The sequence below is a fragment of the Somniosus microcephalus genome, unplaced genomic scaffold (assembly GCF_052327205.1).
Source record: "Somniosus microcephalus isolate GS21.2 unplaced genomic scaffold, FLI_Smic_1.0 unresolved_chr9, whole genome shotgun sequence".
NCBI lineage: Eukaryota > Metazoa > Chordata > Chondrichthyes > Squaliformes > Somniosidae > Somniosus > Somniosus microcephalus.
In genome coordinates this window covers 4,913,471-4,936,339 of record NW_028225187.1, presented here as the reverse complement: position 1 = coordinate 4,936,339, position 22,869 = coordinate 4,913,471, and the positions used below count along the sequence as shown (strand labels likewise).

Here is a 22,869-nt window from a genome sequence, read left to right as displayed (position 1 = left end):
TATACCTTGATTTCCGTAATGTACATATCCATCTCAGTTAGGAATGTACTCAACGACTGAACCACCACATCCCTCTGCGTTAGAAAACTCCAAAGATACACAACCCTTACAATGAAGCAATTTCTCCTCATCTCAATCTTAAATGGCCGGCCCCTTATTCTGAAAGTTTGACCCCGAGTTCGGGCTCCACATCCAGGGTAAACAACCTCTCAGAATCCGCCCAGTCAAGCCATGAAAGAATTTATATGTTCTTCCTTCGTAGCGTCTGCTGAATTGATTTCACCACAGAAAACTATGTTTAGCTGGATGGACAACCAGCAGGAAAAACAATGCAGCCAAAGGTTTATTCTCCAACCACATTCCCTGAGGCACGCGGCCATACAAAGGGACAAAAGCAGCACACAAGAGAAAAGGCGATTTGAATGCCGTTCGTAGTGTCGAATTTCCTCAATTTGACCGAACGCCATATGAAGCAACAATTTGAATCAGATATTGCATTTAATTTCAGTCGCAAAATGTTAAGCGATCACACACTGCAAACCGCACGCAAAAAGAAAATCACAAGGCCCGTGCGAGGCACTAAACCGCATTCAAATACAGCAACCAAATCAGTTAGCGTCAAAGATTTTGTCATTAGAAATTCATACCTCTAGCATTTGGCTGAAAACAAGAGATTGCAGGGGCTGCTCGCTTCTCGGCCGCGGCGCTAGCGACAGCAACAAGTCATCCGGTCACAGCTGAGTCCTCCAACTTACTGGAACTGCATGTGACAGAGCAGTTCAATCCTCAGGCCCTGATTGGACACATTCAATGGGGGTGTTCTCGCGCCGCTCTATATGATTGGTTGGTTGTTGTCATGTGATCAGGGTGCAGGGCGATGCAAGGAAGCTGCAGTTCTCTGGCAATTGTAATAGTTGCAAGCTTTCCATTCTAATCCATGTATGTGTAAACCTGAGGAAAGTGTAGAAAAGGGTTTTCAGAATGGATTATCCACTGTGACCGATTTTCCTGCTGGATTTTAATGCAAGAACGCTGCACTTGGAGTATTGGTATAAGGGATGTAGAATATCCATGCTGCCTGGCAGAAGACTGATCGATGAAGCGATTGTTCCCATTGGAAACAGGAAGGCAGCAGCAGTATGCTCACCACTGTTCATTTCACGGAATCAAAGACTCCATTTTTAAACAATAGATGAGTTTGCAAAGATTAAAAGTTACTCACGTCTCTGGGTGGGCTCGAACCACCAACCTTTCAGTTAACAGCCGAACGTGCTGGTCCATTGCGCCACAGACACAGACACGAAAATGTTTGCAATTGGAATTATTCCACATGAACCCATGTGATTATGTGCCAGAGTGTTCACAGCAGAGGCACCGATTTCGAAGCAAATGAGAAGCTGCGTGGGGCCAAACCACTGTCAGGGTAGTCGTGGCCGAGTGGTTAAGGCGATGGATTAGAAATCCATTGGGGTTTACCCGCGCAGGTTCGAATCCTGCCGATCTGCGGCACCGAGGACGTCGTCCCAAATGATCGGTTTTTACTTAATTTGAACTGCTGCCTTTCGGTTTCTCTGCCGAGATTCAAAGCTGCAATCAAACAAAGTTTCAAGCAGAAAGTATAACAAGCACTTCACCCCATTATGACATTACGAGAGGCCTAAGCCAAAGGAGAATACTACGTTATTTAACGCTCTTGGAACCGTCAAAGCAATTTTAACCGTCGAAAATATTTTATTTTGCAACCCATTGAAGAAAATGCACGTCTTCCGCGCAGCCATCTTCCAGTTGATGCTGCTTCCTGCTGCGATGCTTATTTAATGAACTAAGGCAGACGAGCCACAGTTCTCAACTCCGCCGGCCTAAATCGCTACATTAGATCATAAGAAATAGGAGCAGGATTTGGCCATACGGCCCTCGATCATGCTCCGCCATTCAATAAGATCATGGCTGATCCTCTACCTCAACTGAAAATTACCGACCTTGCCCCATATACCTTGATTTCCGTAATGTACATATCCATCTCAGTTAGGAATGTACTCAACGACTGAACCACCACATCCCTCTGCGTTAGAAAACTCCAAAGATACACAACCCTTACAATGAAGCAATTTCTCCTCATCTCAATCTTAAATGGCCGGCCCCTTATTCTGAAAGTTTGACCCCGAGTTCGGGCTCCACATCCAGGGTAAACAACCTCTCAGAATCCGCCCAGTCAAGCCATGAAAGAATTTATATGTTCTTCCTTCGTAGCGTCTGCTGAATTGATTTCACCACAGAAAATTATGTTTAGCTGGATGGACAACCAGCAGGAAAAACAATGCAGCCAAAGGTTTATTCTCCAACCACATTCCCTGAGGCACGCGGCCATACAAAGGGACAAAAGCAGCACACAAGAGAAAAGGCGATTTGAATCCCGTTCGTAGTGTCGAATTTCCTCAATTTGACCGAACGCCATATGAAGCAACAATTTGAATCAGATATTGCATTTAATTTCAGTCGCAAAATGTTAAGCGATCACACACTGCAAACCGCACGCAAAAAGAAAATCACAAGGCCCGTGCGAGGCACTAAACCGCATTCAAATACAGCAACCAAATCAGTTAGCGTCAAAGATTTTGTCATTAGAAATTCATACCTCTAGCATTTGGCTGAAAACAAGAGATTGCAGGGGCTGCTCGCTTCTCGGCCGCGGCGCTAGCGACAGCAACAAGTCATCCGGTCACAGCTGAGTCCTCCAACTTACTGGAACTGCATGTGACAGAGCAGTTCAATCCTCAGGCCCTGATTGGACACATTCAATGGGGGTGTTCTCGCGCCGCTCTGTGTGATTGGTTGGTTGTTGTCATGTGATCAGGGTGCAGGGCGATGCAAGGAAGCTGCAGTTCTCTGGCAATTGTAATAGTTGCAAGCTTTCCATTCTAATCCATGTATGTGTAAACCTGAGGAAAGTGTAGAAAAGGGTTTTCAGAATGGATTATCCACTGTGGCCGATTTTCCTGCTGGATTTTAATGCAAGAACGCTGCACTTGGAGTATTGGTATAAGGGATGTAGAATATCCATGCTGCCTGGCAGAAGACTGATCGATGAAGCGATTGTTCCCATTGGAAACAGGAAGGCAGCAGCAGTATGCTCACCACTGTTCATTTCACGGAATCAAAGACTCCATTTTTAAACAACAGATGAGTTTGCAAAAATTAAAAGTTACTCACGTTTCTGGGTGGGCTCGAGCCACCAACCTTTCAGTTAACAGCCGAACGCGCTGGCCCATTGCACCACAGAGACAGACATGAAAATGTTTGCAATTGGAATTATTCCACATGAACCCATGTGATTATGTGCCAGAGTGTTCACAGCAGAGGCACCGATTTCGAAGCAAATGAGAAGCTGCGTGGGTCCAAACCACTGTCAGGGTAGTCGTGGCCGAGTGGTTAAGGCGATGGACTAGAAATCCATTGGGGTTTCCCCGCGCAGGTTCGACTCCTGCCGACTACGTCACCGAGGACGTCGTCCCAAATGATCGCTTTTTACTTAATTTGAACTGCTGCCTTTCGGTTCCTCTGCCGAGATTCTCAGCTGCAATCAAACAAAGTTTCAAGCAGAAAGTATAACAAGCACTTCACCCCATTATGACATTACGAGAGGCCTAAGCCAAAGGAGAATACTACGTTATTTAACGCTCTTGGAACCGTCAAAGCAATTTTAACCGTCGAAAATATTTAATTTGCAACCCATTGAAGAAAATGCACGTCTTCCGCGCAGCCATCTTCCAGTTGATGCTGCTTCCTACTGCGATGCTTATTTAATGAACTAAGGCAGACGAGCCACAGTTCTCAACACCGCCGGCCTAAATCGCTACATTAGATCATAAGAAATAGGAGCAGGATTTGGCCATGCGGCCCTCGATCATGCTCCGCCATTCAATAAGATCATGGCTGATCCTCTACCTCAACTGAAAGTTACCGACCTTGCCCCATATACCTTGATTTCCGTAATGTACATATCCATCTCAGTTAGGAATGTACTCAACGACTGAACCACCACAGCCCTCTACGTTAGAAAACTCCAAAGATACACAACCCTTACAATGAAGCAATTTCTCCTCATCTCAATCTTAAATGGCCGGCCCCTTATTCTGAAACTTTGACCCCTAGTTCGGGCTCCACAGCCAGGGTAAACAACCTCTCAGAATCCGCCCAGTCAAGCCATGAAATAATTTATATGTTCTTCCTTCTTAGCGTCTGCTGAATTCATTTCACCACAGAAAACTATGTTTAGCTGGATGGACAACCAGCAGGAAAAACAATGCAGCCAAAGATTTATTCTCCAACCACATTCCCTGAGGCACGCGGCCATACAAAGGGACAAAAGCAGCACACAAGAGAAAAGGCGATTTGAATCCCGTTCGTAGTGTCGAATTTCCTCAATTTGACCGAACGCCATATGAAGCAACAATTTGAATCAGATATTGCATTTAATTTCAGTCGCAAAATGTTAAGCGATCACACACTGCAAACCGCATGCAAAAAGAAAATCACAAGGCCCGTGCGAGGCACTAAACCGCATTCAATTACAGCAACCAAATCAGTTAGCGTCAAAGATTTTGTCATTAGAAATTCATACCTCTAACATTTGGCTGAAAACAAGAGATTGCAGGGGCTGCTCGCTTCTCGGCCGCGGCGCTAGCGACAGCAACAAGTCATCCGGTCACAGCTGAGTCCTCCAACTTACTGGAACTGCATGTGACAGAGCAGTTCAATCCTCAGGCCCTGATTGGACACATTCAATGGGGGTGTTCTCGCGCCGCTCTATGTGATTGGTTGGTTGTTGTCATGTGATCAGGGTGCAGGGCGATGCAAGGAAGCTGCAGTTCTCTGGCAATTGTAATAGTTGCAAGCTTTCCATTCTAATCCATGTATGTGTAAACCTGAGGAAAGTGTAGAAAAGGGTTTTCAGAATGGATTATCCACTGTGGCCGATTTTCCTGCTGGATTTTAATGCAAGAACGCTGCACTTGGAGTATTGGTATAAGGGATGTAGAATATCCATGCTGCCTGGCAGAAGACTGATCGATGAAGCGATTGTTCCCATTGGAAACAGGAAGGCAGCAGCAGTATGCTCACCACTGTTCATTTCACGGAATCAAAGACTCCATTTTTAAACAATAGATGAGTTTGCAAAAATTAAAAGTTACTCACGTCTCTGGGTGGGCTCGAACCACCAACCTTTCAGTTAACAGCCGAACGCGCTGGCCCATTGCGCCACAGAGACAGACACGAAAATGTTTGCAATTGGAATTATTCCACATGAACCCATGTGATTATGTGCCAGAGTGTTCACAGCAGAGGCACCGATTTCGAAGCAAATGAGAAGCTGCGTGGGTCCAAACCACTGTCAGGGTAGTCGTGGCCGAGTGGTTAAGGCGATGGACTAGAAATCCATTGGGGTTTCCCCGCGCAGGTTCGAATCCTGCCGACTACGGCACCGAGGACGTCGTCCCAAATGATTGCTTTTTACTTAATTTGAACTGCTGCCTTTCGGTTCCTCTGCCGAGATTCAAAGCTACAATCAAACAAAGTTTCAAGCAGAAAGTATAACAAGCACTTCACCCCATTATGACATTACGAGAGGCCTAAGCCAAAGGAGAATACTACGTTATTTAACGCTCTTGAAACCGTCAAAGCAATTTTAACCGTCGAAAATATTTTATTTTGCAACACATTGAAGAAAACGCACGTCTTCCGCGCAGCCATCTTCCAGTTGATGCTGCTTCCTACTGCGATGCTTATTTAATGAACTAAGGCAGACGAGCCACAGTTCTCAACACCGCCGGCCTAAATCGGTGCATTAGATCATAAGAAATAGGAGCAGGATTTGGCCATGCGGCCCTCGATCATGCTCCGCCATTCAATAAGATCATGGCTGATCCTCTACCTCAACTGAAAATTACCGACCTAGCCCCATATACCTTGATTTCCGTAATGTACATGTCCATCTCAGTTAGGAATGTACTCAACGACTGAACCACCACATCCCTCTGCGTTAGAAAACTCCAAAGATACACAACCCTTACAATGAAGCAATTTCTCCTCATCTCAATCTTAAATGGCCGGCCCCTTATTCTGAAAGTTTGACCCCTAGTTCGGGCTCCACATCCAGGGTAAACAACCTCTCAGAATCCGCCCAGTCAAGCCATGAAAGAATTTATATGTTCTTCCTTCGTAGCGTCTGCTGAATTGATTTCACCACAGAAAACTATGTTTAGCTGGATGGACAACCAGCAGGAAAAACAATGCAGCCAAAGATTTATTCTCCAACCACATTCCCTGAGGCACGCGGCCATACAAAGGGACAAAAGCAGCACACAAGAGAAAAGGCGATTTGAATGCCGTTCGTAGTGTCGAATTTCCTCAATTTGACCGAACGCCATATGAAGCAACAATTTGAATCAGATATTGCATTTAATTTCAGTCGCAAATTGTAAAGCGATCACACACTGCAAACCGTACGCAAAAAGAAAATCACAAGGCCCGTGCGAGCCACTAAACCGCATTCAAATACAGCTACCAAATCAGTTAGCGTCAAAGATTTTGTCATTAGAAATTCATACATCTAGCATTTGGCTGAAAACAAGAGATTGCAGGGGCTGCTCGCTTCCCGGCCGCGGCGCTAGCGACAGCAACAAGTCATCCGCTCACAGCTGAGTCCTCCAACGTACTGGAACTGCATGTGACAGAGCAGTTCAATCCTCAGGCCCTGATTGGACACATTCAATGGGGGTGTTCTCGCGCCGCTCTATGTGATTGGTTGGTTGTTGTCATGTGATCAGGGTGCAGAGTGATGCAAGGAAGCTGCAGTTCTCTGGCAATTGTAATAGTTGCAAGCTTTCCATTCTAATCCATGTATGTGTAAACCTGAGGAAAGTGTAGAAAAGGGTTTTCAGAATGGATTATCCACTGTGGCCGATTTTCCTGCTGGATTTTAATGCAAGAACGCTGCACTTGGAGTATTGGTATAAGGGATGTAGAATATCCATGCTGCCTGGCAGAAGACTGATCGATGAAGCGATTGTTCCCATTGGAAACAGGAAGGCAGCAGCAGTATGCTCACCACTGTTCATTTCACGGAATCAAAGACTCCATTTTTAAACAATAGATGAGTTTGCAAAAATTAAAAGTTACTCACGTCTCTGGGTGGGCTCGAACCACCAACTTTTCAGTTAACAGCCGAATGCGCTGGCCCATTGGGCCACAGAGACAGACACGAAAATGTTTGCAATTGGAATTATTCCATATGAACCCATGTGATTATGTGCCAGAGTGTTCACAGCAGAGGCACCGATTTCGAAGCAAATGAGAAGCTGCGTGGGTCCAAACCACTGTCAGGGTAGTCGTGGCCGAGTGGTTAAGGTGATGGACTAGAAATCTATTGGGTGTTTCCCCGCGCAGGTTCGAATCCTGCCGACTACGGCACCGAGGACGTCGTCCCAAATGAAAGCTTTTTACTTAATTTGAACTGCTGCCTTTCGGTTCCTCTGCCGAGATTCAAAGCAACAATCAAACAAAGTTTCAAGCAGAAAGAATAACAAGCACTTCACCCCATTATGACATTACGAGAGGCCTAAGCCAAAGGAGAATACTACGTTATTTAACGCTCTTGAAACCGTCAAAGCAATTTTAACCGTCGAAAATATGTTATTTTGCAACCCATTGAAGAAAACGCACGTCTTCCGCGCAGCCATCTTCCAGTTGATGCTGCTTCCTACTGCGATGCTTATTTAATGAACTAAGGCAGATGAGCCACAGTTCTCAACACCGCCGGCCTAAATCGGTGCATTAGATCATAAGAAATAGGAGCAGGATTTGGCCATGCGGCCCTCGATCATGCTCCGCCATTCAATAAGATCATGGCTGATCCTCTACCTCAACTGAAAATTACCGACCTAGCCCCATATACCTTGATTTCCGTAATGTACATATCCATCTCAGTTAGGAATGTACTCAACGACTGAACCACCACATCCCTCTGCGTTAGAAAACTCCAAAGATACACAACCCTTACAATGAAGCAATTTCTCCTCATCTCAATCTTAAATGGCCGGCCCCTTATTCTGAAAGTTTGATCCCTAGTTCGGGCTCCACATCCAGGGTAAACAACCTCTCAGAATCCGCCCAGTCAAGCCATGAAATAATTTATATGTTCTTCCTTCGTAGCGTCTGCTGAATTGATTTCACCACAGAAAACTATGTTTAGCTGGATGGACAACCAGCAGGAAAAACAATGCAGCCAAAGATTTATTCTCCAACCACATTCCCTGAGGCACGCGGCCATACAAAGGGACAAAAGCAGCACACAAGAGAAAAGGCGATTTGAATGCCGTTCGTAGTGTCGAATTTCCTCAATTTGACCGAACGCCATATGAAGCAACAATTTGAATCAGATATTGCATTTAATTTCAGTCGCAAATTGTAAAGCGATCACACACTGCAAACCGTACGCAAAAAGAAAATCACAAGGCCCGTGCGAGCCACTAAACCGCATTCAAATACAGCTACCAAATCAGTTAGCGTCAAAGATTTTGTCATTAGAAATTCATACATCTAGCATTTGGCTGAAAACAAGAGATTGCAGGGGCTGCTCGCTTCCCGGCCGCGGCGCTAGCGACAGCAACAAGTCATCTGCTCACAGCTGAGTCCTCCAACGTACTGGAACTGCATGTGACAGAGCAGTTCAATCCTCAGGCCCTGATTGGACACATTCAATGGGGGTGTTCTCGCGCCGCTCTATGTGATTGGTTGGCTGATGTCATGTGATCAGGGTGCAGAGCGATGCAAGGAAGCTGCAGTTCTCTGGCAATTGTAATAGTTGCAAGCTTTCCATTCTAATCCATGTATGTGTAAACCTGAGGAAAGTGTAGAAAAGGGTTTTCAGAATGGATTATCCACTGTGGCCGATTTTCCTGCTGGATTTTAATGCAAGAACGCTGCACTTGGAGTATTGGTATAAGGGATGTAGAATATCCATGCTGCCTGGCAGAAGACTGATCGATGAAGCGATTGTTCCCATTGGAAACAGGAAGGCAGCAGCAGTATGCTCACCACTGTTCATTTCACGGAATCAAAGACTCCATTTTTAAACAATAGATGAGTTTGCAAAAATTAAAAGTTACTCACGTCTCTGGGTGGGCTCGAACCACCAACCTTTCAGTTAACAGCCGAACGCGCTGGCCCATTGCGCCACAGAGACAGACACGAAAATGTTTGCAATTGGAATTATTCCACATGAACCCATGTGATTATGTGCCAGAGTGTTCACAGCAGAGGCACCGATTTCGAAGCAAATGAGAAGCTGCGTGGGTCTAAACCACTGTCAGGGTAGTCGTGGCCGAGTGGTTAAGGCGATGGACTAGAAATCCATTGGGGTTTCCCCGCGCAGGTTCGAATCCTGCCGACTACGGCACCGAGGACATCGTCCCAAATGATCGCTTTTTACTTAATTTGAACTGCTGCCTTTCGGTTCCTCTGCCGAGATTCAAAGCAACAATCAAACAAAGTTTCAAGCAGAAAGAATAACAAGCACTTCACCCCATTATGACATTACGAGAGGCCTAAGCCAAAGGAGAATACTACGTTATTTAACGCTCTTGAAACCGTCAAAGCAATTTTAACCGTCGAAAATATGTTATTTTGCAACCCATTGAAGAAAACGCACGTCTTCCGCGCAGCCATCTTCCAGTTGATGCTGCTTCCTACTGCGATGCTTATTTAATGAACTAAGGCAGATGAGCCACAGTTCTCAACACCGCCGGCCTAAATCGGTGCATTAGATCATAAGAAATAGGAGCAGGATTTGGCCATGCGGCCCTCGATCATGCTCCGCCATTCAATAAGATCATGGCTGATCCTCTACCTCAACTGAAAATTACCGACCTAGCCCCATATACCTTGATTTCCGTAATGTACATATCCATCTCAGTTAGGAATGTACTCAACGACTGAACCACCACATCCCTCTGCGTTAGAAAACTCCAAAGATACACAACCCTTACAATGAAGCAATTTCTCCTCATCTCAATCTTAAATGGCCGGCCCCTTATTCTGAAAGTTTGATCCCTAGTTCGGGCTCCACATCCAGGGTAAACAACCTCTCAGAATCCGCCCAGTCAAGCCATGAAATAATTTATATGTTCTTCCTTCGTAGCGTCTGCTGAATTGATTTCACCACAGAAAACTATGTTTAGCTGGATGGACAACCAGCAGGAAAAACAATGCAGCCAAAGATTTATTCTCCAACCACATTCCCTGAGGCACGCGGCCATACAAAGGGACAAAAGCAGCACACAAGAGAAAAGGCGATTTGAATGCCGTTCGTAGTGTCGAATTTCCTCAATTTGACCGAACGCCATATGAAGCAACAATTTGAATCAGATATTGCATTTAATTTCAGTCGCAAATTGTAAAGCGATCACACACTGCAAACCGTACGCAAAAAGAAAATCACAAGGCCCGTGCGAGCCACTAAACCGCATTCAAATACAGCTACCAAATCAGTTAGCGTCAAAGATTTTGTCATTAGAAATTCATACATCTAGCATTTGGCTGAAAACAAGAGATTGCAGGGGCTGCTCGCTTCCCGGCCGCGGCGCTAGCGACAGCAACAAGTCATCTGCTCACAGCTGAGTCCTCCAACGTACTGGAACTGCATGTGACAGAGCAGTTCAATCCTCAGGCCCTGATTGGACACATTCAATGGGGGTGTTCTCGCGCCGCTCTATGTGATTGGTTGGTTGATGTCATGTGATCAGGGTGCAGAGCGATGCAAGGAAGCTGCAGTTCTCTGGCAATTGTAATAGTTGCAAGCTTTCCATTCTAATCCATGTATGTGTAAACCTGAGGAAAGTGTAGAAAAGGGTTTTCAGAATGGATTATCCACTGTGGCCGATTTTCCTGCTGGATTTTAATGCAAGAACGCTGCACTTGGAGTATTGGTATAAGGGATGTAGAATATCCATGCTGCCTGGCAGAAGACTGATCGATGAAGCGATTGTTCCCATTGGAAACAGGAAGGCAGCAGCAGTATGCTCACCACTGTTCATTTCACGGAATCAAAGACTCCATTTTTAAACAATAGATGAGTTTGCAAAAATTAAAAGTTACTCACGTCTCTGGGTGGGCTCGAACCACCAACCTTTCAGTTAACAGCCGAACGCGCTGGCCCATTGCGCCACAGAGACAGACACGAAAATGTTTGCAATTGGAATTATTCCACATGAACCCATGTGATTATGTGCCAGAGTGTTCACAGCAGAGGCACCGATTTCGAAGCAAATGAGAAGCTGCGTGGGTCCAAACCACTGTCAGGGTAGTCGTGGCCGAGTGGTTAAGGCGATGGACTAGAAATCCATTGGGGTTTCCCCGCGCAGGTTCGAATCCTGCCGACTACGGCACCGAGGACATCGTCCCAAATGATCGCTTTTTACTTAATTTGAACTGCTGCCTTTCGGTTCCTCTGCCGAGATTCAAAGCAACAATCAAACAAAGTTTCAAGCAGAAAGAATAACAAGCACTTCACCCCATTATGACATTACGAGAGGCCTAAGCCAAAGGAGAATACTACGTTATTTAACGCTCTTGAAACCGTCAAAGCAATTTTAACCGTCGAAAATATATTATTTTGCAACCCATTGAAGAAAACGCACGTCTTCCGCGCAGCCATCTTCCAGTTGATGCTGCTTCCTACTGCGATGCTTATTTAATGAACTAAGGCAGACGAGCCACAGTTCTCAACACCGCCGGCCTAAATCGGTGCATTAGATCATAAGAAATAGGAGCAGGATTTGGCCATGCGGCCCTCGATCATGCTCCGCCATTCAATAAGATCATGGCTGAACCTCTACCTCAACTGAAAATTACCGACCTAGCCCCATATACCTTGATTTCCGTAATGTACATATCCATCTCAGTTAGGAATGTACTCAACGACTGAACCACCACATCCCTCTGCGTTAGAAAACTCCAAAGATACACAACCCTTACAATGAAGCAATTTCTCCTCATCTCAATCTTAAATGGCCGGCCCCTTATTCTGAAAGTTTGACCCCTAGTTCGGGCTCCACATCCAGGGTAAACAACCTCTCAGAATCCGCCCAGTCAAGCCATGAAATAATTTATATGTTCTTCCTTCGTAGCGTCTGCTGAATTGATTTCACCACAGAAAACTATGTTTAGCTGGATGGACAACCAGCAGGAAAAACAATGCAGCCAAAGATTTATTCTCCAACCACATTCCCTGAGGCACGCGGCCATACAAAGGGACAAAAGCAGCACACAAGAGAAAAGGCGATTTGAATGCCGTTCGTAGTGTCGAATTTCCTCAATTTGACCGAACGCCATATGAAGCAACAATTTGAATCAGATATTGCATTTAATTTCAGTCGCAAATTGTAAAGCGATCACACACTGCAAACCGTACGCAAAAAGAAAATCACAAGGCCCGTGCGAGCCACTAAACCGCATTCAAATACAGCTACCAAATCAGTTAGCGTCAAAGATTTTGTCATTAGAAATTCATACATCTAGCATTTGGCTGAAAACAAGAGATTGCAGGGGCTGCTCGCTTCCCGGCCGCGGCGCTAGCGACAGCAACAAGTCATCCGGTCACAGCTGAGTCCTCCAACTTACTGGAACTGCATGTGACAGAGCAGTTCAATCCTCAGGCCCTGATTGGACACATTCAATGGGGGTGTTCTCGCGCCGCTCTATGTGATTGGTTGGTTGTTGTCATGTGATCAGGGTGCAGGGCGATGCAAGGAAGCTGCAGTTCTCTGGCAATTGTAATAGTTGCAAGCTTTCCATTCTAATCCATGTATGTGTAAACCTGAGGAAAGTGTAGAAAAGGGTTTTCAGAATGGATTATCCACTCTGGCCGATTTTCCTGCTGGATTTTAATGCAAGAACGCTGCACTTGGAGTATTGGTATAAGGGATGTAGAATATCCATGCTGCCTGGCAGAAGACTGATCGATGAAGCGATTGTTCCCATTGGAAACAGGAAGGCAGCAGCAGTATGCTCACCACTGTTCATTTCACGGAATCAAAGACTCCATTTTTAAACAATAGATCAGTTTGCAAAGATTAAAAGTTAATCACGTCTCTGGGTGGGCTCGAACCACCAACCTTTCAGTTAACAGCCGAACGCGCTGGCCCATTGCGCCACAGAGACAGACACGAAAATGTTTGCAATTGGAATTATTCCACATGAACCCATGTGATTATGTGCCAGAGTGTTCACAGCAGAGGCACCGATTTCGAAGCAAATGAGAAGCAGCGTGGGTCCAAACCACTGTCAAGGTAGTCGTGGCCGAGTGGTTAAGGCGATGGACTAGAAATCCATTGGGGTTTCCCCGCGCAGGTTCGAATCCTGCCGACTACGGCACCGAGGACGTCGTCCCAAATGATCGCTTTTCACTTAATTTGAACTGCTGCCTTTCGGTTCCTCTGCCGAGATTCAAAGCGACAAGCAGAAAGTATAACAAGCACTTCACCCCATTATGACATTACGAGAGGCCTAAGCCAAAGGAGAATACTACGTTATTTAACGCTCTTGGAACCGTCAAAGCAATTTTAACCGTCGAAAATATTTTATTTTGCAACCCATTGAAGAAAATGCACGTCTTCCGCCCAGCCATCTTCCAGTTGATGCTGCTTCCTACTGCGATGCTTATTTAATGAACTAAGGCAGACGAGCCACAGTTCTCAACACCGCCGGCCTAAATCGCTACATTAGATCATAAGAAATAGGAGCAGGATTTGGCCATGCGGCCCTCGATCATGCTCCGCCATTCAATAAGATCATGGCTGATCCTCTACCTCAACTGAAAGTTACCGACCTTGCCCCATATACCTTGATTTCCATAATGTAAATATCCATCTCAGTTAGGAATGTACTCAACGACTGAACCACCACAGCCCTCTGCGTTAGAAAACTCCAAAGATACACAACCCTTACAATGAAGCAATTTCTCCTCATCTCAATCTTAAATGGCCGGCCCCTTATTCTGAAACTTTGACCCCTAGTTCGGGCTCCACATCCAGGGTAAACAACCTCTCAGAATCCGCCCAGTCAAGCCATGAAATAATTTATATGTTCTTCCTTCGTAGCGTCTGCTGAATTGATTTCACCACAGAAAACTATGTTTAGCTGGATGGACAACCAGCAGGAAAAACAATGCAGCCAAAGATTTATTCTCCAACCACATTCCCTGAGGCACGCGGCCATACAAAGGGACAAAAGCAGCACACAAGAGAAAAGGCGATTTGAATGCCGTTCGTAGTGTCGAATTTCCTCAATTTGACCGAACGCCATATGAAGCAACAATTTGAATCAGATATTGCATTTAATTTCAGTCGCAAATTGTAAAGCGATCACACACTGCAAACCGTACGCAAAAAGAAAATCACAAGGCCCGTGCGAGCCACTAAACCGCATTCAAATACAGCTACCAAATCAGTTAGCGTCAAAGATTTTGTCATTAGAAATTCATACATCTAGCATTTGGCTGAAAACAAGAGATTGCAGGGGCTGCTCGCTTCCCGGCCGCGGCGCTAGCGACAGCAACAAGTCATCTGCTCACAGCTGAGTCCTCCAACGTACTGGAACTGCATGTGACAGAGCAGTTCAATCCTCAGGCCCTGATTGGACACATTCAATGGGGGTGTTCTCGCGCCGCTCTATGTGATTGGTTGGTTGATGTCATGTGATCAGGGTGCAGAGCGATGCAAGGAAGCTGCAGTTCTCTGGCAATTGTAATAGTTGCAAGCTTTCCATTCTAATCCATGTATGTGTAAACCTGAGGGAAGTGTAGAAAAGGGTTTTCAGAATGGATTATCCACTGTGGCCGATTTTCCTGCTGGATTTTAATGCAAGAACGCTGCACTTGGAGTATTGGTATAAGGGATGTAGAATATCCATGCTGCCTGGCAGAAGACTGATCGATGAAGCGATTGTTCCCATTGGAAACAGGAAGGCAGCAGCAGTATGCTCACCACTGTTCATTTCACGGAATCAAAGACTCCATTTTTAAACAATAGATGAGTTTGCAAAAATTAAAAGTTACTCACGTCTCTGGGTGGGCTCGAACCACCAACCTTTCAGTTAACAGCCGAACGCGCTGGCCCATTGCGCCACAGAGACAGACACGAAAATGTTTGCAATTGGAATTATTCCACATGAACCCATGTGATTATGTGCCAGAGTGTTCACAGCAGAGGCACCGATTTCGAAGCAAATGAGAAGCTGCGTGGGTCCAAACCACTGTCAGGGTAGTCGTGGCCGAGTGGTTAAGGCGATGGACTAGAAATCCATTGGGGTTTCCCCGCGCAGGTTCGAATCCTGCCGACTACGGCACCGAGGACATCGTCCCAAATGATCGCTTTTTACTTAATTTGAACTGCTGCCTTTCGGTTCCTCTGCCGAGATTCAAAGCAACAATCAAACAAAGTTTCAAGCAGAAAGAATAACAAGCACTTCACCCCATTATGACATTACGAGAGGCCTAAGCCAAAGGAGAATACTACGTTATTTAACGCTCTTGAAACAGTCAAAGCAATTTTAACCGTCGAAAATATATTATTTTGCAACCCATTGAAGAAAACGCACGTCTTCCGCGCAGCCATCTTCCAGTTGATGCTGCTTCCTACTGCGATGCTTATTTAATGAACTAAGGCAGACGAGCCACAGTTCTCAACACCGCCGGCCTAAATCGGTGCATTAGATCATAAGAAATAGGAGCAGGATTTGGCCATGCGGCCCTCGATCATGCTCCGCCATTCAATAAGATCATGGCTGAACCTCTACCTCAACTGAAAATTACCGACCTAGCCCCATATACCTTGATTTCCGTAATGTACATATCCATCTCAGTTAGGAATGTACTCAACGACTGAACCACCACATCCCTCTGCGTTAGAAAACTCCAAAGATACACAACACTTACAATGAAGCAATTTCTCCTCATCTCAATCTTAAATGGCCGGCCCCTTATTCTGAAAGTTTGACCCCTAGTTCGGGCTCCACATCCAGGGTAAACAACCTCTCAGAATCCGCCCAGTCAAGCCATGAAATAATTTATATGTTCTTCCTTCGTAGCGTCTGCTGAATTGATTTCACCACAGAAAACTATGTTTAGCTGGATGGACAACCAGCAGGAAAAACAATGCAGCCAAAGATTTATTCTCCAACCACATTCCCTGAGGCACGCGGCCATACAAAGGGACAAAAGCAGCACACAAGAGAAAAGGCGATTTGAATGCCGTTCGTAGTGTCGAATTTCCTCAATTTGACCGAACGCCATATGAAGCAACAATTTGAATCAGATATTGCATTTAATTTCAGTCGCAAATTGTAAAGCGATCACACACTGCAAACCGTACGCAAAAAGAAAATCACAAGGCCCGTGCGAGCCACTAAACCGCATTCAAATACAGCTACCAAATCAGTTAGCGTCAAAGATTTTGTCATTAGAAATTCATACATCTAGCATTTGGCTGAAAACAAGAGATTGCAGGGGCTGCTCGCTTCCCGGCCGCGGCGCTAGCGACAGCAACAAGTCATCCGCTCACAGCTGAGTCCTCCAATGTACTGGAACTGCATGTGACAGAGCAGTTCAATCCTCAGGCCCTGATTGGACACATTCAATGGGGGTGTTCTCGCGCCGCTCTATGTGATTGGTTGGTTGTTGTCATGTGATCAGGGTGCAGAGCGATGCAAGGAAGCTGCAGTTCTCTGGCAATTGTAATAGTTGCAAGCTTTCCATTCTAATCCATGTATGTGTAAACCTGAGGAAAGTGTAGAAAAGGGTTTTCAGAATGGATTATCCACTGTGGCCGATTTTCCTGCTGGATTTTAATGCAAGAACGCTGCACTTGGAGTATTGGTATAAGGGATGTAGAATATCCATGCTGCCTGGCAGAAGACTGATCGATGAAGCGATTGTTCCCATTGGAAACAGGAAGGCAGCAGCAGTATGCTCACCACTGTTCATTTCACGGAATCAAAGACTCCATTTTTAAACAATAGATGAGTTTGCAAAAATTAAAAGTTACTCACGTCTCTGGGTGGGCTCGAACCACCAACCTTTCAGTTAACAGCCGAACGCGCTGGCCCATTGCGCCACAGAGACAGACACGAAAATGTTTGCAATTGGAATTATTCCACATGAACCCATGTGATTATGTGCCAGAGTGTTCACAGCAGAGGCACCGATTTCGAAGCAAATGAGAAGCAGCGTGGGTCCAAACCACTGTCAAGGTAGTCGTAGCCGAGTGGTTAAGGCGATGGACTAGAAATCCATTGGGGTTTCCCCGCGCAGGTTCGAATCCTGCCGACTACGGCACCGAGGACGTCGTCCCAAATGATCGCTTTTCACTTAATTTGAACTGCTGCCTTTCGGTTCCTCTGCCGAGATTCAAAGCGACAATCAAACAAAGTTTCAAGCAGAAAGTATAACAAGCACTTCACCCCATTATGACATTACGAGAGGCCTAAGCCAAAGGAGAATACTACGTTATTTAACGCTCTTGGAACCGTCAAAGCAATTTTAACCGTCGAAAATATTTTATTTTGCAACCCATTGAAGAAAATGCACGTCTTCCGCGCAGCCATCTTCCAGTTGATGCTGCTTCCTACTGCGATGCTTATTTAATGAACTAAGGCAGACGAGCCACAGTTCTCAACACCGCCGGCCTAAATCGCTACATTAGATCATAAGAAATAGGAGCAGGATTTGGCCATGCGGCCCTCGATCATGCTCCGCCATTCAATAAGATCATGGCTGATCCTCTACCTCAACTGAAAGTTACCGACCTTGCCCCATATACCTTGATTTCCATAATGTAAATATCCATCTCAGTTAGGAATGTACTCAACGACTGAACCACCACAGCCCTCTGCGTTAGAAAACTCCAAAGATACACAACCCTTACAATGAAGCAATTTCTCCTCATCTCAATCTTAAATGGCCGGCCCCTTATTCTGAAACTTTGACCCCTAGTTCGGGCTCCACAGCCAGGGTAAACAACCTCTCAGAATCCGCCCAGTCAAGCCATGAAAGAATTTATATGTTCTTCCTTCGTAGCGTCTGCTGAATTCATTTCACCACAGAAAACTATGTTTAGCTGGATGGACAACCAGCAGGAAAAACAATGCAGCCAAAGATTTATTCTCCAACCACATTCCCTGAGGCACGCGGCCATACAAAGGGACAAAAGCAGCACACAAGAGAAAAGGCGATTTGAATCCCGTTCGTAGTGTCGAATTTCCTCAATTTGACCGAACGCCATATGAAGCAACAATTTGAATCAGATATTGCATTTAATTTCAGTCGCAAAATGTTAAGCGATCACACACTGCAAACCGCACGCAAAAAGAAAATCACAAGGCCCGTGCGAGGCACTAAACCGCATTCAAATACAGCAACCAAATCAGTTAGCGTCAAAGATTTTGTCATTAGAAATTCATACCTCTAGCATTTGGCTGAAAACAATAGATTGCAGGGGCTGCTCGCTTCTCGGCCGCGGCGCTAGCGACAGCAACAAGTCATCCGGTCACAGCTGAGTCCTCCAACTTACTGGAACTGCATGTGACAGAGCAGTTCAATCCTCAGGCCCTGATTGGACACATTCAATGGGGGTGTTCTCGCGCCGCTCTATGTGATTGGTTGGTTGATGTCATGTGATCAGGGTGCAGAGCGATGCAAGGAAGCTGCAGTTCTCTGGCAATTGTAATAGTTGCAAGCTTTCCATTCTAATCCATGTATGTGTAAACCTGAGGAAAGTGTAGAAAAGGGTTTTCAGAATGGATTATCCACTGTGGCCGATTTTCCTGCTGGATTTTAATGCAAGAACGCTGCACTTGGAGTATTGGTATAAGGGATGTAGAATATCCATGCTGCCTGGCAGAAGACTGATCGATGAAGCGATTGTTCCCATTGGAAACAGGAAGGCAGCAGCAGTATGCTCACCACTGTTCATTTCACGGAATCAAAGACTCCATTTTTAAACAATAGATGAGTTTGCAAAAATTAAAAGTTACTCACGTCTCTGGGTGGACTCGAACCACCAACCTTTCAGTTAACAGCCGAACGCGCTGGCCCATTGCGCCACAGAGACAGACACGAAAATGTTTGCAATTGGAATTATTCCACATGAACCCATGTGATTATGTGCCAGAGTGTTCACAGCAGAGGCACCGATTTCGAAGCAAATGAGAAGCTGCGTGGGTCCAAACCATTGTCAGGGTAGTCGTGGCCGAGTGGTTAAGGCGATGGACTAGAAATCCATTGGGGTTTCCCCGCGCAGGTTCGAATCCTGCCGACTACGGCACCGAGGACGTCGTCCCAAATGATTGCTTTTTACTTAATTTGAACTGCTGCCTTTCGGTTCCTCTGCCGAGATTCAAAGCTACAATCAAACAAAGTTTCAAGCAGAAAGAAAACAAGCACTTCACCCCATTATGACATTACGAGAGGCCTAAGCCAAAGGAGAATACTACGTTATTTAACGCTCTTGAAACCGTCAAAGCAATTTTAACCGTCGAAAATATTTTATTTTGCAACCCATTGAAGAAAATGCACGTCTTCCGCGCAGCCATCTTCCAGTTGATGCTGCTTCCTACTGTGATGCTTATTTAATGAACTAAGGCAGACGAGCCACAGTTCTCAACACCGCCGGCCTAATTCGCTACATTAGATCATAAGAAATAGGAGCAGGATTTGGCCATGCGGCCCTCGATCATGCTCCGCCATTCAAAAAGATCATGGCTGATCCTCTACCTCAACTGAAAGTTACCGACCTTGCCCCATATACCTTGATTTCCGTAATGTACATATCCATCTCAGTTAGGAATGTACTCAACGACTGAACCACCACAGCCCTCTGCGTTAGAAAACTCCAAAGATACACAATCCTTACAATGAAGCAATTTCTCCTCATCTCAATCTTAAATGGCCGGCCCCTTATTCTGAAACTTTGACCCCTAGTTCGGGCTCCACAGCCAGGGTAAACAACCTCTCAGAATCCGCCCAGTCAAGCCATGAAAGAATTTATATGTTCTTCCTTCGTAGCGTCTGCTGAATTCATTTCACCACAGAAAACTATGTTTAGCTGGATGGACAACCAGCAGGAAAAACAATGCAGCCAAAGATTTATTCTCCAACCACATTCCCTGAGGCACGCGGCCATACAAAGGGACAAAAGCAGCACACAAGAGAAAAGGCGATTTGAATCCCGTTCGTAGTGTCGAATTTCCTCAATTTGACCGAACGCCATATGAAGCAACAATTTGAATCAGATATTGCATTTAATTTCAGTCGCAAAATGTTAAGCGATCACACACTGCAAACCGCACGCAAAAAGAAAATCACAAGGCCCGTGCGAGGCACTAAACCGCATTCAAATACAGCAACCAAATCAGTTAGCGTCAAAGATTTTGTCATTAGAAATTCATACCTCTAGCATTTGGCTGAAAACAAGAGATTGCAGGGGCTGCTCGCTTCTCGGCCGCGGCGCTAGCGACAGCAACAAGTCATCCGGTCACAGCTGAGTCCTCCAACTGACTGGAACTGCATGTGACAGAGCAGTTCAATTCTCAGGCCCTGATTGGACACATTCAATGGGGGTGTTCTCGCGCCGCTCTATGTGATTGGTTGGTTGTTGTCATGTGATCAGGGTGCAGGGCGATGCAAGGAAGCTGCAGTTCTCTGGCAATTGTAATAGTTGCAAGCTTTCCATTCTAATCCATGTCTGTGTAAACCTGAGGAAAGTGTAGAAAAGGGTTTTCAGAATGGATTATCCACTGTGGCCGATTTTCCTGCTGGATTTTAATGCAAGAACGCTGCACATGGAGTATTGGTATAAGGGATGTAGAATATCCATGCTGCCTGGCAGAAGACTGATCGATGAAGCGATTGTTCCCATTGGAAACAGGAAGGCAGCAGCAGTATGCTCACCACTGTTCATTTCACGGAATCAAAGACTCCATTTTTAAACAGTAGATGAGTTTGCAAAAATTAAAAGTTACTCACGTCTCTGGGTGGGCTCGAACCACCAACCTTTCAGTTAACAGCCGAACGCGCTGGCCCATTGCGCCACAGAGACAGACACGAAAATGTTTGCAATTGGAATTATTCCACATGAACCCATGTGATTATGTGCCAGAGTGTTCACAGCAGAGGCACCGATTTCGAAGCAAATGAGAAGCTGCGTGGGTCCAAACCACTGTCAGGGTAGTCGTGGCCGAGTGGCTAAGGTCGATGGACTAGAAATCCATTGGGGTTTCCCCGCGCAGTTTCGAATCCTGCCGACTATGGCACCGAGGACGTCGTTCCAAATGATCGCTTTTTACTTAATTTGAACTGCTGCCTTTCGGTTCCTCTGCCGAGATTCAAAGCTGCAATCAAACAAAGTTTCAAGCAGAAAGTATAACAAGCACTTCACCCCATTATGACATTACGAGAGGCCTAAGCCAAAGGAGAATACTACGTTATTTAACGCTCTTGAAACCGTCAAAGCAATTTTAACCGTCGAAAATATTTTATTTTGCAACCCATTGAAGAAAATGCACGTCTTCCGCGCAGCCATCTTCCAGTTGATGCTGCTTCCTACTGCGATGCTTTTTTAATGAACTAAGGCAGACGAGCCACAGTTCTCAACACGGCCGGCCTAAATCGCTACATTAGATCATAAGAAATAGGAGCAGGATTTGGCCATGCGGCCCTCGATCATGCTCCGCCATTCAATAAGATCATGGCTGATCCTCTACCTCAACTGAAAGTTACCGACCTTGCCCCATATACCTTGATTTCCGTAATGTACATATCCATCTCAGTTAGTAATGTACTCAACGACTGAACCACCACAGCCCTCTGCGTTAGAAAACTCCAAAGATACACAACCCTTACAATGAAGCAATTTCTCCTCATCTCAATCTTAAATGGCCGGCCCCTTATTCTGAAACTTTGACCCCTAGTTCGGGCTCCACAGCCAGGGTAAACAACCTCTCAGAATCCGCCCAGTCAAGCCATGAAAGAATTTATGTGTTCTTCCTTCGTAGCATCTGCTGAATTCATTTCACCACAGAAAACTATGTTTAGCTGGATGGACAACCAGCAGGAAAAACAATGCAGCCAAAGATTTATTCTCCAACCACATTCCCTGAGGCACGCGGCCATACAAAGGGACAAAAGCAGCACACAAGAGAAAAGGCGATTTGAATCCCGTTGGTAGTGTCGAATTTGCTCAATTTGACCGAACGCCATATGAAGCAACAATTTGAATCAGATATTGCATTTAATTTCAGTCGCAAAATGTTAAGCGATCACACACTGCAAACCTTACGCAAAAAGAAAATCACAAGGCCCGTGAGAGGCACTAAACCGCATTCAAATACAGCAACCAAATCAGTTAGCGTCAAAGATTTTGTCATTAGAAATTCATACCTCTAACATTTGGCTGAAAACAAGAGATTGCAGGGGCTGCTCGCTTCTCGACCGCGGCGCGAGCGACAGCAACAAGTCATCCGCTCACAGCTGAGTCCTCCAACTTCCTGGAACTGCATGTGACAGAGCAGTTCAATCCTCAGGCCCTGATTAGACACATTCAATGGGGGTGTTCTCGCGCCGCTCTATGTGATTGGTTGGTTGTTGTCATGTGATCAGGGTGCAGAGCGATGCAAGGAAGCTGCAGTTCTCTGGCAATTGTAATAGTTGCAAGCTTTCCATTCTAATCCATGTATGTGTAAACCTGAGGAAAGTGTAGAAAAGGGTTTTCAGAATGGATTATCCACTGTGGCCGATTTTCCTGCTGGATTTTAATGCAA

At 45.5% G+C, this 22,869-nt stretch overlaps 17 non-coding genes across 17 annotated transcripts; 9 read left to right on the top strand and 8 right to left on the bottom strand.

The window, feature by feature from the left end:
- The first annotated feature begins 3,411 nt into the window (after positions 1-3,411).
- On the top strand, positions 3,412-3,493 carry trnas-aga (transfer RNA serine (anticodon AGA)). Its single transcript has one exon. It is a non-coding gene; the product is annotated as a tRNA-Ser (tRNA).
- A 1,702-nt stretch (positions 3,494-5,195) lies between these two features.
- Positions 5,196-5,269, bottom strand: trnan-guu (transfer RNA asparagine (anticodon GUU)). The gene has a single exon. It is a non-coding gene; the product is annotated as a tRNA-Asn (tRNA).
- Positions 5,270-5,397: 128 nt separating this feature from the next.
- Positions 5,398-5,479, top strand: trnas-aga (transfer RNA serine (anticodon AGA)). Its single transcript has one exon. It is a non-coding gene; the product is annotated as a tRNA-Ser (tRNA).
- Positions 5,480-7,384: 1,905 nt separating this feature from the next.
- trnas-aga (transfer RNA serine (anticodon AGA)) lies at positions 7,385-7,467 on the top strand. The gene has a single exon. It is a non-coding gene; the product is annotated as a tRNA-Ser (tRNA).
- Positions 7,468-9,170: 1,703 nt separating this feature from the next.
- trnan-guu (transfer RNA asparagine (anticodon GUU)) lies at positions 9,171-9,244 on the bottom strand. Its single transcript has one exon. It is a non-coding gene; the product is annotated as a tRNA-Asn (tRNA).
- Positions 9,245-9,372: 128 nt separating this feature from the next.
- On the top strand, positions 9,373-9,454 carry trnas-aga (transfer RNA serine (anticodon AGA)). The gene has a single exon. It is a non-coding gene; the product is annotated as a tRNA-Ser (tRNA).
- Positions 9,455-11,157: 1,703 nt separating this feature from the next.
- Positions 11,158-11,231, bottom strand: trnan-guu (transfer RNA asparagine (anticodon GUU)). The gene has a single exon. It is a non-coding gene; the product is annotated as a tRNA-Asn (tRNA).
- A 128-nt stretch (positions 11,232-11,359) lies between these two features.
- trnas-aga (transfer RNA serine (anticodon AGA)) lies at positions 11,360-11,441 on the top strand. The gene has a single exon. It is a non-coding gene; the product is annotated as a tRNA-Ser (tRNA).
- A 1,703-nt stretch (positions 11,442-13,144) lies between these two features.
- On the bottom strand, positions 13,145-13,218 carry trnan-guu (transfer RNA asparagine (anticodon GUU)). The gene has a single exon. It is a non-coding gene; the product is annotated as a tRNA-Asn (tRNA).
- Positions 13,219-13,346: 128 nt separating this feature from the next.
- Positions 13,347-13,428, top strand: trnas-aga (transfer RNA serine (anticodon AGA)). The gene has a single exon. It is a non-coding gene; the product is annotated as a tRNA-Ser (tRNA).
- A 1,687-nt stretch (positions 13,429-15,115) lies between these two features.
- On the bottom strand, positions 15,116-15,189 carry trnan-guu (transfer RNA asparagine (anticodon GUU)). The gene has a single exon. It is a non-coding gene; the product is annotated as a tRNA-Asn (tRNA).
- Positions 15,190-15,317: 128 nt separating this feature from the next.
- trnas-aga (transfer RNA serine (anticodon AGA)) lies at positions 15,318-15,399 on the top strand. The gene has a single exon. It is a non-coding gene; the product is annotated as a tRNA-Ser (tRNA).
- Positions 15,400-17,102: 1,703 nt separating this feature from the next.
- Positions 17,103-17,176, bottom strand: trnan-guu (transfer RNA asparagine (anticodon GUU)). Its single transcript has one exon. It is a non-coding gene; the product is annotated as a tRNA-Asn (tRNA).
- Positions 17,177-17,304: 128 nt separating this feature from the next.
- trnas-aga (transfer RNA serine (anticodon AGA)) lies at positions 17,305-17,386 on the top strand. Its single transcript has one exon. It is a non-coding gene; the product is annotated as a tRNA-Ser (tRNA).
- Positions 17,387-19,089: 1,703 nt separating this feature from the next.
- Positions 19,090-19,163, bottom strand: trnan-guu (transfer RNA asparagine (anticodon GUU)). The gene has a single exon. It is a non-coding gene; the product is annotated as a tRNA-Asn (tRNA).
- A 128-nt stretch (positions 19,164-19,291) lies between these two features.
- Positions 19,292-19,373, top strand: trnas-aga (transfer RNA serine (anticodon AGA)). Its single transcript has one exon. It is a non-coding gene; the product is annotated as a tRNA-Ser (tRNA).
- A 1,702-nt stretch (positions 19,374-21,075) lies between these two features.
- Positions 21,076-21,149, bottom strand: trnan-guu (transfer RNA asparagine (anticodon GUU)). Its single transcript has one exon. It is a non-coding gene; the product is annotated as a tRNA-Asn (tRNA).
- Between the last annotated feature and the right edge of the window lie 1,720 nt (positions 21,150-22,869).